At 42.2% G+C, this 12,632-nt stretch overlaps 1 pseudogene; it reads left to right on the plus strand.

Moving 5' to 3' along the window:
* The first annotated feature begins 10,372 nt into the window (after nucleotides 1-10,372).
* LOC117088586 lies at nucleotides 10,373-11,187 on the plus strand (annotated as a pseudogene).
* The last annotated feature ends 1,445 nt before the right edge of the window (nucleotides 11,188-12,632 follow it).

Genomic DNA, 12,632 nt, shown 5'->3' on the forward strand with positions numbered 1-12,632 from the left:
GCCTGTAAGAGGCACCTGGGGTTCTGGGGCAGGTCAGAGACAGCCCTGGGAGGGAAAGATGCACATTCCAGCTGAGAAGCAGCAGGCTCCTGGGTATGGCCATGGTGGGGCCACTGCCCACCCCCATCCTCTCCTGCATTGCAGGTGCTCCATCCTTGGGAGGTGAGAAAGATGGAAGAATGAGGCTGAAGACTCAGGTGAGATCAGCTCCCAGCACACAGGCTAGACAGGCATGGGCCTGCTTTTTACCCACAAAACTCTGTCCTCAACAGGCAGGGGAGGGACCAATGCCTGGTGGACAGTCTCCTTTGGATCACACCAAAGGTCCAGGTCTGAAAAGGTGGAGGAGAGGCCAGACTATCAAGATGATTCTAGATTCCTGCCCTGGGTTCTGGGTGGCAGGCTGGGGATGATAGAGGGACAGCCATACTGCAGATGGAGAGACTGAGGCCCAGGACTGTGAGGGATCCAGGAGCAGTGAGGAGGACAGGGCTGGACTCTGGGGACTTTGGTGCTGGCCCTCAGTGAGGTAAGCTGCCATAGATGTGCGGACAGCAGGGCATGTGGCTTAGGTGGCTGCCAGGTAGCAGATGGCTCCGGGGTTGAGGGCACCCAGAGGTGAATGCTCCGGCCCAGTGGGAGGAGAGGGCAGCTGTAAAAGCAGTGTCTTCAGCATTTCCTGCAGAGGGGCTACAGGTTTGAGAGAGCTCTCAGTGGGACAATGTTGGGGTGTTTTGGCCCCCAACAGTGGCAGATGGACTTTGCCCAGCTGTGGAGGGCTGGTCAGAGAGATGGGGCTTCTGGTTTTGGAAGACAAAGAGACAGATGTGCTTGTGCAGACGAAGGTCTTTGTGGAATGAATATGGGGAAATTTACAACTTAGGGACTGATGCTATGTGGGCTGAGGCCCTGGGCCCACACGGGAGAGTAGGAAAGGAGGCGAGGAGTACTCGGTTAGGGGGTGGAGATGGAGGAAACCAGGGTAGCAGGTCCCAGGAGAGGAGCATAACCCAGGAGGGAATCAGAACATTTGGCCTCAACTGAGCCCTCAAACCCTGCCCAGACCACACTCTCCAGTGACCTCACCCTGAGTTTCGGCTTGCTCTCATCCACCTGGCCATCCTAGGCAGGTGTTAGGTGTTCCTCCCATTGTGGACTTGAGCTGTGAGGGTTAGCAGGGCACATTTCAGAAGGCACCATCTGGCAGGGAGCAGCATCGAATTACTGTGGTCTCCTTATCTTAGAAAACAGCCCCTTCCACAGCCTGATAAGCTGTCTCTGTCACCCTGGGGTCTCTGTCTCCCATCCCAGGACACTCAGGAGGGCAGCCCAGAGCCCTGGGAGGTGGCTTTTCCCACTGTCTGCCACACTGCTCTCACCTGTGCCTGCCACACTGCTCTCACCTGTGCCTGCCACACTGCTCTCACCTGTGCCTTAATGTCCTCCTCCATGTGATGGGCATGTTCCTGTGGGTGGACGGCAGTGAGGTCAACTTGGGGGAGGGGACTGCCTCCATTTTCTTCCTGGGCTCCTGTCGACTCCCTCCCGGGGAATGATATGCCAGCCTCCCCAGGAGTCCCAGCAGGAAGGCAGACCCCAAGAAGGAACAAACACAAGTTGAGCTGTGAGGAAGTGGGTAGTGGCAACCCTGGACACCAGGAGGGGAAGAGGTGGGGCCTCCAGGATGCCATCCTCAGTCACCTGGTGCCGGCCAAGCCATGGAGCTCTTCAGAAAGTGGGGTAGGATCTGAGATCCTTGTGGGCTGATAGCTCCTGGCTGCCTCTGAGGCTCCCAGCTCGGCAGGCAGCTCGGTTTCCCCTCCTAGCGAACTGCTCCCAAGGCCTGTCCTGCCTCATCCATTCAGCTGAGCTTACCACTGGGTCCTGGGCCTGCCCAGTGTGCTTTCCTGGGTGGGAGGGAGCTCCCTAGGGAGATACCCCTATGCCCAGAAGGTTCCCAGGTCAGGGGGAGCACACTGACCCTCTTGGCACTAGCAACCACTTGGGGGAAGCAGACAGGGAGGGGTGGGGATACATGGGCCAACTCTGAGAAGGCTTGAAGTTGATGAAGGGCCATGCTGCAAAAAGCTACCTACAAACCAGATGTCCCTCAACAGGTGGATCAATAAACTGTGATGTAGCCATAGACTCGAATCCTATTTTTCAACAAAATGGAACTCTTGCTTCACACCACAAAACTGATGAATCTGAAGTTTATTTCTATAAATGAAGGAAGTCAGATCCAAAAGGCTATATATTATATGTTTACATTTATATGATATTGTAGAAAAAGAAAATTATAAAGATCAAAAGTGATTAGTGAATGCCAAAGAATGGGATGAGGAGAGGCGTTGGCTACAAAGGGACAGCATGAGAGAATCAGGGGGTAATGAAACAATTCTGTGTGATACTGTGAAGGCGGATGATACTCTGAACAGTTGCGAAATCACACTGAACTGTAGACGACAAAAAGTAAACTCCTTGAAGCAAATTGAAAAAATAACCAGGAAATTCGGGACATTTAGATGAAATACAGTAGGTGATAATTGAGTTTAACTTACTAAAAATGTATGGCCTAACCCTATTGAAGATGGTGGGGATGAAAGTTCTTGATCTGAGTCACTTTGGGAAATAGGGTTTTGACTGAATGTTGTAATAGTCAAAAGCTGTACACCAACACTGTATTGTAGTTGTATTTTTATTTCCTGTAAAACTACTGAGTCACAATTTTGATACTACTTTACATGTTAGTTTATAGATGTATATGTGATTGATGAGTAGTGCCTGTTTCTCACTCTAGTTGAAAATAAACTAAGAGGGAATGCTAGAATGAACCCTGTCATGCTGCTCTGCAGCTGGAAATATCAGAATAAACATTTCTATTGCAACGTATCTATCCAGAGAAGAGAGAGAGAGAAGGAGATATGTGGGCACACCTTAGTTTATATTTATACATACATTTCCAAACCATGTCTGCTAATAGGCACCAGAAGCAGTGACACTTCAGTATCAATGAGCACACTTAGCTCTCAGATCTTGGTTTCTAAATAATGTTCTTCAATAAAAAGAACCAGGGCTACTTGTAATAGTGGATAATTCTAGGGCAGGATATTGAAAACACAAGTTGAGCCTAGAGTATCTTATAGAGCCAGAAATTCAAAAAAATGCTTGAAAAACATACAAGGGAGCATGTCAAAAGGAGTCACCCTGTAAGACTTCCCAATGGCCCAAGGTGGAACAATGTGAGCAGCAAAATAAACAATGATAGCATTAAATTATAACCAGAGAATAAAATATATATCCACATGTCCATACCAATATAAAAAAGATGAAATAAATAAGGAAAAAAAGAAGAAAGTAAGGGAGGGAATGAGGAGGAGAGGAAGAAAGAAAATATTTACAGAATTCCAAATACTGCATCTACCAATGTAGATGAATAATTCAAAACAGAAAATCACTACTAGAATGTCCCAGTAATCATGACTGTAGGCAAAAGTTAGTAAAGAATTTCAAAATTATGGGTACAATTTAAAGGAGAAAAAAAGTATTTGCATAACCCTAAAGTATTCACTTTCAAATATTTTTAACATATCATTTTCTCTAAAATTTTTAAAAGACATATAATTACTTAAGGCAAAAAATTAACATTGTATTGTGAGATTCGTAATGTTTCAATGTAAAATTTATAAAAGAAGCAGAAAGGATAGGAGGAGGAAAATGGAACTGTTCTGTAGGAAAGTTTTATGTTTTATGTGTAGTAAAATGTATTAAGTAGATTGTGATCTGTTAAAGATGTGTATTGTAATCTCTGGATCAATCACTTAAAAATGCTGATACAGAAATTACATTATATATATAAAGTATTTGTACAAGAATGTGTATAGACCTTTTAGTCATAGTAACCAAAGCAGAAAATAACCCAAATGTTTTTCAATAGAAAATGGATGAGCAAATTGTAGAGCATTCATGCCACCGAGTACTACTCATCAACACTAAGGAACAAACTACTGAAGGACACAGCCTGTATCATTCTCATGAACCTGCTAAGTGAGACAAGCTGCAGATAAAATAATATATATTGTATGATTTCAGACAGAACCTATGGTTTAAAAAAAATCAACAAAGAAATAAACTCTGGGGGAGAAAAACATTGCCCAGGAAGGAGCATGAGATAATTTTTTGGAGATGGTAAAAGTATTCTATTCTTGAAAGTTATGAATGTTATATTGTATATTTATCTGTCAAAGTTGTATATGTAAGATTCGTGCAGTTCAATATACATATGACCTCACAAAGAAAAACAGAACTAGGGGTGAGCTAGGTTGAAGTATAGATAAAACAAAATGGCACATGATTAGTTGTTGAGGTTGGGTGATGGGTCTAGTATATGATTTTGTATCTGTTGTACATGTTTAAAATTTTTTGAAGTAAAACACTTTGTATAAAAATACAAAGTTACTGTACAGTGTAGGCTATTAAAAGCTTAGCTACGATTAGAGGGAGGGAGGAAAAGAATAATGGCCAGGGCGTGAGTGAAGCTGGTTCTCTTTCTTGGTTATGCAGGTGTATTTGCTCTGCAATAATTCATCAAGCTTTGTGTGAATACTTTGTGCATGTATTTTTGTATGCCTGTTGTACATCACAAAGTATAAATAGTACATATTTTCACATAAAATCGAACCAAAATCTCAGTATAACAACAGTATTTTGTTTTGGTTAAAGCCAAACATGTTCTCTCATGACGTTATTACGTGAGTTTGAATATTCAGAAATCTATTCCTGCCCTAATTATTGAATGAACACAAGGTCTTTTTATTTTTACCTCAATTTGGAAAGTGGCATGGAGTTAATTTTTTGAATGCAACACTTTCTTCCAGAAAATTTCTCTCTCCACAGGGATGCTCATTGAGGCCAGGGCATCTGGCACAGTGTCCTGCATATAGTATATGCTCAGCACATACAGAACTGGGTCGTATCAGGAACAAAATGAGTCAGATAGTGCTTACGGATAAGAGCCAGGTGTGGCAGAAGCAGATGCACATGTACTTGATCTTTCTTTAATGAGAGATGCTCTTTGTTGTTTCAGGTGATGGGCTGGTTTCTGAAAAGCCCAGTGCCTTTATTTCCCCATTCATCCAGGAGGGGACAAAGCTGGCAGAGCAGACACCAAGCTCATCTATGAACACCCCATTGATGAGCACAGACACTAGCCGTGTTGCGGGGTGGCTGAGGGAGGTCCTGGTGAGGCTGCAGAGGGGAATGGAGATACAGCAGCTCCACATCCTACACCAACCTTGTCCAGCCTGTGCCCACAAGGTGCATGCAACCCAGGATGGCTTTGAATGTGACCCAACACAAATTCATAACACGTTATGTGATTTTTTTTCTGTGATTTTTTTTTAGCTCATCAGCTGTTGTTAGTGTTAGTGTATTTTATGTGTGGCCCAAGGCAATTTGCTTTCAACGTGGCCCAGGGAAACCAAAAGATTGGACACCCCTATACAGAAACAAAATATATGATCTGCTTCCTTATCAAACTTCTGTTCTAGGGCTCATGGCTCTCCATTCAGACAGATGCTGTCATCTTTCTCCAGGCCACAGTGTACCTGAGAGCCACAGAAAACTTCTGTTCCACAGTTCTCCATGGGAGTGGCTACGGGGCAGAACCTATTAACTCAGCCCAATACAGACATTTTTGTGGTTCACCTGATCTTCCATGGGATGTTGCTGCTTTCATTAGAGAGGCCGGGCTCTGCCTTTTGCCCCATGCAGGTGAGTGTCAGCTGTGGTGGTGTTAGTTGGTCGGGTCATCTAGCCACAGACCCTGAGTTGTGTGATAAGGTGCCAGGAATGGTGGACTGGGCTAGGCACTCTCCCAACCTTCAGGGTTCTACATGGCCCTCTGCACAGCATGAATGAGTCCTGGAGGTCCTGGATCTGAACTGGGCCAGTTAACTTGTCTTCGGGTCTTCAGGGTGCAGGTGTTGACTGTGACATGGAGGAGCAGGCTGGTCCCTAGGTCACCAGCAGAGCTGTCAGGCAGGACCAAGCAGAGCACTCAGATGGTGGGAGCTCAAGGGCAGATCATAGGCCTGTGAGGGCTGGGCTCGCAGAAAGGCTCCATGCCATGGCTAAAATCATCACATGGGAAGAGGGCAGCTGTGCTGCTGGCCTGTCCCAGGGAAGGCAGGGCCCCTTCACAGGGAGCAGTGGAGGCAGGCAGATGCTGGTCACATTGTCCACTCACGTTTTCCTCCCACAGGAGAAGCAGCAATATCCTTCACTAGGGTGTGTGGCAGTGCCTGGTCACCCATTGCCTGCCCGGTCCAGCAGTGACCGTGGCAGTGGCAGCAGTGGTGATGGCAGTAGGGGCCCCAGGAGAGAATGCAGACCTCTGCAAGGCTGGAATCTCAGAAGACCACTGGGCAGCAGCCAAAATTCCTGGGTGCAGGCAGAGCAGCTCTGATCTAGGGCTGTCACTGGTGAGCCTTGCCCCAGTCCCTTGGAGGGTGCAGTGAAGACTGACAGCTGTGGGCATGTGTCCCACTCACACTTCCATCCTGCAGAGCCAGCCATGGATTTCACTGCTGGGTGCACGAAGGTGTCCAGGCTCCATGCTTCCTTGCAAGCCTGGTGGCAGCAGTGGTAGCAGCCACTGTGACTGCAAGGGGACTCCTCAGGGAGTATCACTTGCCTCTGCTGGCTGAGCTGTCAGAAGAACACTGGGCCAGAGCCAAAATGCTCAGGCAGGAAAAGGTCAGCTGCACTGTGCGCCTGGCAGTGGGAAAGACAGGCCCTGTCTAGTGGGACTCACCGCACAGGTCTTTAAGCCTCTGTTTATTTTTCTTCAAACTTTTATATTTATTTTCTTCAGACTGGATAATTTCTATGGCTCTGTATTTCTTCAGTTTCTAATGAGCTGAGAGCTCAACAGTATTTTTTTCATTTTGTTATCTTTCTATTTGATTATTTTATAATTTCTATTTCTCTACCAAGGTTCCAGGTCTGTTCATTCATTATGAGAATTTGTTTATCTCCTTGAACATATTTATTTTAGCTGCATTCAAATCCTTATCTCCTAATTGCAAAATCTTGGCTATCTTGGGGATCATTCCTACTGCCTGTTTTTTATATTGTGTATTGGTGACACTGTCCTGTTTCTTCATACGTCTTACACATTTTAATGTTTTGTGCTAGAAACTGTAAATGACAGTTGTAGAGATTTTGGATTCCATTGTGTTTTTTTGAAGAGTACTGTTATATTTCTAGGATGAAATTAACTCCAATCTCCATATCCCCTACATAGACAAAGGTAAAATTGTCATTCAGTTCTTACCTATATCATGTCATATGTATTGTATGTATGTATGTTTGCATATTACTACATATAATATTTATATATTACTACATATATTTATATTTATATTTTATTACTACATATTACTACATATAATACATATATGTATTATAATACATATTATAATACATATTACTACATATAATATTACTACATTAATATTTATATATTACCACATATAATATTTATATTTATATTTTATATATTATATAAAATAATATATATTATTTTATCAAGAATTTATTATTTTTTGTGAGTGTATTAGTTCCACAAGTTATTCCACCCTTGCTTGAAGACAGAAACTGAATGTTGTTTGCTTTTGGAAGTTTTAATAAATGGGATTAGATAGTATACATATTTTTAATGTGCTTGAGTTTATGCAACATTATATTTGTGATGTTTATCCATCTCATTCCATGTGCATATAATTTGTTCATTATTCAGCAATAATACATTTGGTAATATGATATAAAAATAAAAAATGTCTGAAGTTACAGTTATCTTTTACTTTGGTTTTGTTGATGAGGACTGAGACCAGGCAATGCACCTGGGCAAGATTCCTGAAGAAAATGAGCTTATTCATTACCAAGTTTAGGACCCATCCGCTGCTACTCTACTTTTCCATGAATTAGGTAATTTCAGTTTTCGCTGTAATGACTCACATTTCTAGCAATCCCAGAGCCTACTATCTGTCTTCTACAGATGACATGACAATAATTAGTACAGAGGGAAATGAAATGTCAGCATTTATTCTTTATACCCATGTCTCAGGGTCAAAAATTCATATACACAGAATGACTCCAAGACAAACCTTGGTATCTGTTTCTTAGCTTCATTACTGATGAATACTCAAGACTCAGTGGAAAGTTGGAGGAGGCAGAAATGTATGAATGAGATCTGTGATTTTCTCATGATTTTGCTCTCATATCTCACTGAATGATAACTAATGGGTAGGTGTTCCTACATAAAATATTATGAACATATAAACGTATAGCTTTGTGTAAGAAAATGTGTAATTTTGTAATGTTACACTTATTTGCAGGTTTATTTGACTTTCTCATTTTACAGCAAATTTTGCATTTATGAACATTTTTATCTTGACACTAAAATATGATCTCATTTATAATGATTTAATCATATTTTTATTTTTTAAGTTTGAAGATATGTTAATATATCTCTAATACTTAAGAGCTGTTTGAATAATCATGTGATAAAACAAAATTTTAAAATATTTTACAATAATGGTATTTTAGCAGATGACCATAAGGAACATTATGTTTAATTGTATTAGAGTAATTGCTAATAAACAGTTCAGTTTTGTTTTTTTTCTGCCACAAAACTATCTAAAAACATTACCTTCTGCTGGGTCTGCTACAACTCTGTAGAGTGAATACCTTGTATGCATGGAGGCTGGTGATACTAAGAATGATTTCAAATATTTTGATTTTTTTTTTCTGAGACAGTCTTGTTCTGTCACCCCGGCTAGGAGTGCAGTGGTGTGATCTCAGCTCACTGGAACCTCCACCTCCCAGGTTCAAGGGATTCCTCTCTCTCAGCCTCCCGAGTAGCCGAGATTACAGGTGCCTGCCACATTGCCCAACTAATTTTTATATTTTTAGTAAAGACGGGGTTTCACCATGTTGGCCAAGTTAGTCTCAAACTCTTGACCTTGTGATCTGCCAGCCTCAGCCTCCCAAAACGCTGGGATTACAGTCATGAGCCACCACACCTGGTCCAAATATTTTCTTAAATTCAGTTTAATATTTTGTGTTTTATGGTCTAAAACTAATAAAATGTTATATGTATTAGCTTTTATAAGACTGTTTAGTGTTGAGAGAATAATAGTTTGCAAAGTGGAATGACAGCATTTCCTCATTATAAAAATTAACCTTAAAATTGAGTAACTCTTTTTTTTTTCTTTTAGAAGGAATTTCACTCTTGTTGCCCAGGCTGGAGTATAATGGTGCAATCTCAGCTCACTGCAACCTCTGCTGCATGGTTTTACCTCATGGTTTCAAGCAATTCTTCTGCCTCAGCCTCCCAAGTAGCTGGGATTACAGGCATGCGCCACCACACTGGACTAATTTTGTATTTTTAGTAGAGATGGGTTTTCTCCATATTGGTCAGGCTGGTCTTGAACTCCCGACCTCAGGTGATCTGCCCACCTCGGCCTCCCAAAATGCTGGGATAACAGGTGTAAGCCACCGCTCCTGGCCATAACTCTACTTTTTCTCAGAAATTTTTGAATCTTCTATAGCTCAGTAAGACATGTATTTACAAAAAGTGACAAGTATATTTTAATTTAAATGTTTGAATTCATAAGTTAATGTTTTCTGTATTGAGTAGGATTACTGCCTTCTGGTGTCTATATGTTCCTAAAATGGAAGACAGAGATGATGAAATTAGAACTTAATGGGTCATTTTTTCCAAGATGTTTTTGGTTATTCTTCCTCTATTAGCATAAAATGTACTTCAGTTCACTTGCAGAAACACACGTGATTTATTTTTACATGCACTCACTATTTGTCGTTAACATTGAATAAAAGAAAGTAAAAACTTAAAGTTTTCTAAACGAATGATTCTTAGGCAGTACAGGACAATGTGACTATTTATACCTCTTAATTGTTCACATGTGAGTCCTTGATGCATTGTATTAACAATTGGGTGTATAAAATCATTTCCAGACCATATTTTTAAGAAATATGAGCTACTCAAGATTAATCAAGATAAATGATTGGAATTAAAATCATGCTGGTGATAATTTTTACTATGGAATAAACATTGATGCAGGAGTTTTATTTCTTTTTGTTTCAGATACATAAAATGTTTCCTATTTTCGATGAAGATGAACACACTTGCTACCTATATTATCATTAAAAATGTCTTCTTTTCCCAAGCTGGTATTGGAGTCTCAGCCAATGCCTTCCTCCTTTTCTTCCATGTGTTCACAGTTCTTGTGGATCACAGGCTTAAGCCTACTGACCTACCAGTCACTTGGCCTTTGTCCATATCGTGATGCTGCTCACCATTGTGTTCTTGTGTCTGAAGACATTTTTGAGTCACTGAATTTTCAGACTGACTTCAAGTGTAAGATGCTTTTCCACATGAACAGGGTGATGAGGGACCTCTCCATCGGCACCACCTGCCTCCTGAGCATGCTGCATGCCGTCACCATCAGCCCTGGCACCTCCTGGTCTGCAAAGATTAAACAGAAGTTCACAGGTTACATCTTTCACTCTTTTTCTTCCTATGGGTTCTCAGTTTGTCTCTCAGTAGTAACCTGCTCTCCTCCACTGTGGCTTCTAATGGGATAAAGACCGATGTGTATCAGTAAATACTGCTCACTTTCTTCCATAAGCTACATCATCCGGAGCCTGTCTTTCATGCTGCCATTGCTTACAAATGTCTTCTTTGTCGCAATCATGTTGCTCTCAAGTGCATACATGGTGATTCTCTTGTCCAAGCATCAGAGACGATCCCAGTACCTTCATAGCACCAGCCTGTCTCCAGGAGCCTCCCCAGAGAAAAGGGCCACCCAGACCATCCTGCTGCTGGTGAGTTGCTTTGTGGTCATGCACTGGATCGACCACATCATCTCATCCTCCTCAACCCTGTTATGGGCTTGTGACTCAGTCATCATGGGCATCCAGAGGCCTATGGGTAATTTCTATTCCACTGTTAGCCCTTTCATACTAATTAGTTCTGATAAAAGAATAATCAAAATTTTCCATAATGTGCAAAATACATATCACAGATTTTATTTAAATTATGAAAATAACTATCTGAAAATAGATTTTGACATCAAATTATTCAAGAAACAGATGATTTGATACATAATTTGATGAAGAGGGTCAGCCCCTCCACACCTGTGGGTATTTCTCATCAGGTGGGATGAGAGACTGATAAAGAAATAAGATACAAAGTATAGAGAAAGAACAGTGGGCCCACGGGACTGGCGCTCAGCATACGGGGCACCCACACTGGTGCCGGCCTCTGAGTTCCCTCAGTATGTATTGATGATTCTTTTTACTATCTTAGGGGAGTGTAGCAGGGCAACAGGTGGGCAGAAGGTCAGCAGAGAAACATGTGAGCAAAGGAGTCTGTATCATGAATAAGTTCAAGGAAAGGTACTGTGCCTGGATGTGCACGTAGGCTAGATTTATGTTTCTCTTTACCCAAACATCTCAGTGTAGCAAAGGGAAATAGAGCAGTATTGCTGCCAGCATATCTCGCCTCCAGCCACAGGGCGGTTTTCTCCTATCTCAGAATAGAACCAATGGGAATGGTCAGCTTTACACCAAGACATTCCATTCCCAGGGACAAACAGGAGACAGTAGACTTCCTCTTATGTCAACTGCAAATGTTATGCCCAGACCCTTTATTCCCCGAAGACCACCAGAGTCCAGAGTCAAAGCCAAGCGGCAAGGATCTTTACTGCAAGTTCGAACTTGGTCCCCCTGTTCCACAACATACAAGAGGGCCCCGAACAATGCGTGCGCTGGCTTTTTATAGCCCGATGTAAATAGGACTTGTAAGGTTACAGAGGAACAAGGGAATTCTTTAGGTTACAGCATTACAATTGGTTAACATATTAAGTTATTCATTTAGCGGTGATCTATTGGTTCCCGTGCTTTCAGTAAAACTACAAACGGCTGTGTCGTTATCAGGGATTTTTCCAGGTGGTGTTTTTCTAAAGTTGAGATATATGGTTGGACGTGTTTGTACTGGGCTCAGGAAGTTGAGAGATATGGGAGATATATGGTGTTTGTACTGGCCCAGGAAATTGAGAGATATATGGTGTTGTACTGGGCCCAGGAAATTGAGAGATATATGGTGTTGGTACTGGGCCCAGGACTGAGGAATGTGCCTGATCTCTTTCACAAAGAGGCCTCCTTCTTTCACTACTCCTCAGCACAGACCCTTTGTGGGTGTTGGGATGGGGGATGGTAAGGTCTTTCCTTTCCCATGAGGCCATATCTCAGGCCGTCTCAGTGAGGGGAAACCTTGGACAATACCCAGGCTTTCTCAGGCAGAGGTCTCTGTGGCTCTCCGCAGTGCATTGTGTCCCTGGTTAACTGAGAATGGAGAATGGCAATGATTTTAACAAGCATACTGCCTGCAAACATATTGTTAACAAGGCACATCCTACACAGCCCTAAATCCATTAAACTTTGATTCATTACTGCACATGTTTCTGTGAGCACAGGGTTGGGACTAAAGTTACAGGTTAACAGCATCTCAAAACAAACAATTTTTCTTACTACAGATAAAAATG

Source organism: Trachypithecus francoisi, unplaced genomic scaffold (assembly GCF_009764315.1).
Source record: "Trachypithecus francoisi isolate TF-2019V2 unplaced genomic scaffold, Tfra_2.0 Lachesis_group10, whole genome shotgun sequence".
Taxonomy (NCBI): domain Eukaryota; kingdom Metazoa; phylum Chordata; class Mammalia; order Primates; family Cercopithecidae; genus Trachypithecus; species Trachypithecus francoisi.